Raw genomic sequence first — 4,891 nt, forward strand, 5'->3', positions numbered from 1 at the left:
CCCCTCCCTCTACTCCTCTCCCCACTGGTAACCACTAGTTTGTTCTCTGTATCTATGAGTCTCTTTCTGTTTTCTGTTGTTATAGTCATTTGTTTGTTTTATTTTTCAGATTCCACATATAAGTAAAAACATACAGTATTTGTCTTTCTTTGTCTGGTTTATTTATTTATTTATTTAGTGGTTTGCAGGCCTCTCACTGTTGTGTCCTCTCCCGTTGCAGAGCACAGGCTCCGGACGTGCAGGCTCAATGACCATGGCTCACGGGCCCAGCCACTCCGCGGCATGTGGGATCTTCCCAGACCAGGGCACGAACCCGTGTCCCCTGCATCAGCAGGCGGACTCTCAACCACTGCGCCACCAGGGAAGCCCTGTCTGGTTTATTTCATTAAGGATAGTACCCTCCAGGTCCATCCATGTTGTTGCAAATGGCAAACTTCCATTCTTTTTATGGCTGAATAATATTCCATTGTATATATACATCACATCTTCTTTATCTGTTCATCTGTTGATGGATACCTAGATTACTTCCATATCTTGGTTATTATAAATAATGCTGCTATGAACATTGGGAAACATATATCTTTTCAAATTAGTGTTTTTGTTTTCTTCAGATATATACCCAGGAGTGGAATTGCTGGATCATATAGTTGTTCTATTTTTAGTTTCTTTAGGAACCTCTACACTGTTTTCCACAGTAGCTGTACCAATTTACATTCCTACCAACGGTGCACGAGGGTTGCCTTTTCTCCACATCCGCACCAATAAAATTTATTGTTTGTTGTCTTATTGATGATAGCCATTCTGACAGTGTGAGGTGATATCTCATTGTGGTTTTGTTTGCATTTCCCTGATGATTAATGACATTGAGCATGTTCTCATGTGCCTGTTAGACATCTGTATGTCTTCTTTGGAAAAATGGCTATTCGTGTCTTCTGTCCATTTTAAAAATCAGGATGTTTGATTTTTTGGATATTGAGTTACATGAGCTGTTTATATCTTTTGGATATCAACCCCTTATGAGACATATCGTTTGCAAATATCTTCTCCCATCCAGGATGTTGTCTTTTTGTTTTGTTGATAATTTTCTTCGCCGTGCAAAAGCTTTTAAGTTTGATTACTTCTCATTTGTTTAGTTCTGCTTTTGTTTCCCTTGCCTAAGGAGACAGATCCAAAAGAATATTGCTAAGACTTATGTCAAAGTGTGTACTGCTTATATTTTCTCCTAGAATATTTATGGTTTCCAGTCTTACATTTAGGTCTTAATCCATTTTAAGTTTTTTTTTTTATAAGGTGTGAGAAAATGTTCTAATTTCATTCCTTTACATGTAGCTGTCCAGTTGTCCCAACGTCACTTACTGGAGAGACTGTCTTTTCCCCACTGTATATTTTTGCCTCCTTTGTCATAGATTAATTAACCGTATGTGCATGGGTTTATTTCAGGACTCTCCGTTCTGTTCCATTGATCTATATGTCTGTTTCTGTGCCAGTACCACACTGTTTTGATTACTGTAGCTTTGTAGTATAGTCTGAAGTTAGGGCCCATGGTACCTCTGGCTTTGTTCTTTTTTCTCAATATTGTTTTGGCTATTTGGGGTCTTTTGCAGTTCCATACAAATTTTAGGATTATTTGTTCCAGTTCTGTGAAAAATATCATGGATATTTTCATAGAGATTGCATTAAATCTGTAGATTGCTTCGGGTCATTTGGACATTTTAACAATATTAATTCTTCCAATCTATGAGCACAGGATATCTTTCCGTTTACTTGTATTGTCTTCAATTTCGTTCATTAATGTCTTAGAGTTTTCAGAGTATAAATCTTTCACCTCCTTGGTTAAGTTTATTCCTAATTATTTTATTCTTTTTTTTTTTTTTTTTTTTTTTTTTTTTGCGGTACGCGGACCTCTCATCGCTGCAGCCTCTCCTGCTGCGGAGCACAGGCTCCGGACGCGCAGGCTCAGCAGCCATGGCTCACGGGCCCAGCCGCTCCGCAGCACATGGGATCCTCCCAGACCGGGTCACGAACCCGTGTCCCCTGCATCGTCAGGCGGACTCTCAACCACTGCGCCACCAGGGAAGCCCTATTTTATTCTTTTTGATGCAATTGTAAACGGGATTGTTTTCTTGCTTTCTCTTTCTGAGAGTTCATTCCCACTCACATCTAATTAACAAAGTATTTTACTTGATTGCTTTTTTCTGATAATAAAGTAATATCAACTACCTCAGAATAACACCACAAAGAAAGCAAAAGGCCCTCCAACACCTTTCCTCCCAACATAACCAGTGTCATCAGCTTGGTGAATGCTCTAAAAGGTTACTTTTCATGAACCTGCGTTTTTAAACAAAAAATTAGATTCTACTCTTATGTAACTTCTTTATTTTCTTTTTTTTCCCCAGCCAGTTTCTTATTTTTCTTTTTTCTTTTTTTGATTTTAACATGTTCTTGCAACTTTACTGAAATCATGAATATCCCAGAGTCATTTATCATTTAAAAAAATCAATTTAATGCTATCAAAAGGTGATATTCACATTAATCCTGTTTGCCTTCACACCACTGTCATGAGCCTTCATTCCAAGCGCCATAAACAAAGAGGGCCAGCACCACATGGGCGGCGACCACTGCAACAATAACAGCATAAAAATAGCTGTCCCTATTGGACATCCCAAAGGCACCTTCAAAAACATAATATTTATCATGAAATATAACCCAGCAGGTACAGTGATCTTTAAAGCTGTGAAGAACAGGAGCATCTCCAGAGTGAATGCTAATGAACTCTCATTTCTGAAGCCGGGTGGCTGCAGTGTGTTCAGTGACGCTTTATCAAGGCGCTCCGTGCCCACAGCAGGTGCTCAGAAGCGGGCTGGCCTCAGTGGCTGTGCTCAGTCGGCTTGGGCGACAGGTCAGTCCAGGCGGGCTGCACTGGAAGTGCCTGTGAGCTCAGACTGACCAGCCTACTATCCGCTTCCTAATTGCAAAATCCACCAACACTTTTCAGCCCTTATCTGATGTGCTCTCTCAGCCTCCTGTGACCCTGGATGTCACTTCCTCCTGTCACTCTCCTGTTTGGGAGCTGACTCCTCTCCCCTGCCTCCCAGACTGGCTCCAGTACCCCAGCCGTGACTATTGGGTTTTCTGAGTCACTTCTTCAAGCCCTACCCTGTGCTCATTCTCCAGGTGTTGCCTGGAAACACCCACTCACCTCTGGACTTCTCTCATTACCCTCCTATCTCCCATCATCCGTCCTCCACACAGCTGCTTTTTCAACACAAGTCTGATCATTTTACTGCCCTGCGTGAGATTCCTTCAATGAGACCTTCCCCAATGCCTTCAAAAATAGTCCATTTCTCCACCTGGCTCCTGTGAGAAACGAACCTGACCAGGATTTGGAATCAGAAAAATCTGGATTGGCGTTTCTCACTCAACAACATATCAGCAGTGTAAATTTAGGGAAGCTGTGTAACTTCTAAGTGTCTCTCTCTCTCATCGGTAACACAGGAAAACAAGACTAAGGAATACGGCTGAGAGTCAAGAGTTTAATGTTAGTAAATACCCAGAATGCAAGGGCAGAGGGGAGCGCTTTAAAAATCGATACGCTCTGATTCAGCCGATGCTTTCCTACCCTCAGTCAGATTTTCAGATCTCCCTGTGATTCCCAGAAGCCCACTCTAGCTGCCCAGTTGCCTGGAGTGCCCTTTTTCCCATTCTGGTTTGTCTGCCCAAGACCTGCCTATCTTCCAACATTATTGAATTTCAGCCACTTCCTCTCAAGCCTTTCTGAACCTCTGAATGTAGAATTCACATCCTCCTTTGGGAAGTGCCTGACCCTACACATTCTGCTGTGATAGCATCTTTAATATTTTATTGCACTAATCTGCTCACTCAATCGTTTGTGTTTTTTTTTCTTTTTTCTTAAACCAAACTGATACCCTTTAAGATGAGATTTTATTCATCTTTTCAACCCTCGCACCAAGCACAAAATAGTTCATCAGTAGTGGGGGGGTTGCCAACACCAATTCGATATAAAACTCATTTCCCCCTCTGCTCAGTTCCCGCCATGATGTAGGACTAAGTGTAGGGATTAAGTTTCAGACTGAAGTGTGGTGGGAGAGGATTTGGGGTAATGTTACTTATGGCCTTATCTTCTCTCAGCTTTTGCAACCTTGTCTCCCCAGACCTCTGTTGCTGGGCTGCAGGAAGCGCTCACAAAGGGCTCACAGAAGCCACGGTTTGGGGGAGGGTGTGCTTGGGGTGAAGGGGAGAGGGTGGATACAATTGAGTGGCCCCAGAACTCAGCGCCCCCATGATTGGGGCGGTGGGGGCAGGGCACCTGGCCTCGGTTTCCCCGGGGGGCAAGCCTCTAGCTGCAGGGTTGGGGATCGGGCATGAAGGGTGTATGTGCAGCAGCACAGCAGCAGCACAAGCAGGAACCGGCCAGGGCCCGGCATCTAGCCCCAAGGCAGGGCGAGCCCCACTGCACGAGTCGGCTCCCCGTGGCGAATCCCAGGGAGGCTCCCACGGGGCCATAGCTGCTTGAGAGACTGGACTTTTCCTTTTCCTTGAATCCCTTTGGATTAAATCTAGTCAGAGCCAGGCTTCTGCCCTACCCTGATGGACAGAGGTGCTTTGGTTCATCCTGACTGGATTAATGAATTTAAATTGTTCTTCCGGGGCTTCCCTGGTGGCTCAGTGGTTAAGCATCCGCCTGCTAATGCAGGGGACACGGGTTCCAGCCCTGGTCCGGGAAGATCCCACATGCCACGGAGCAACTAAGCCCGTGCACCACAGCTACTGAGCCCGTGTGACACAACTACTGAAGCCTGCATCCCTGGAGCCTGTGCTCCGCAACCCACCGCAATTAGAAGCCCCCCGCAACTAGAGAAAGCCCGCGCAC

General features: G+C 44.4%; 1 pseudogene; it reads right to left on the reverse strand.

Annotated features, from left to right (window-relative positions):
* Nucleotides 1-1,968: 1,968 nt before the first annotated feature.
* Nucleotides 1,969-4,445, reverse strand: LOC137232877 (vacuolar ATPase assembly integral membrane protein VMA21-like; annotated as a pseudogene).
* Between the last annotated feature and the right edge of the window lie 446 nt (nucleotides 4,446-4,891).

This window comes from Pseudorca crassidens, chromosome 10 (assembly GCF_039906515.1).
Source record: "Pseudorca crassidens isolate mPseCra1 chromosome 10, mPseCra1.hap1, whole genome shotgun sequence".
In the NCBI taxonomy this organism is placed as follows: Eukaryota; Metazoa; Chordata; class Mammalia; order Artiodactyla; family Delphinidae; genus Pseudorca; species Pseudorca crassidens.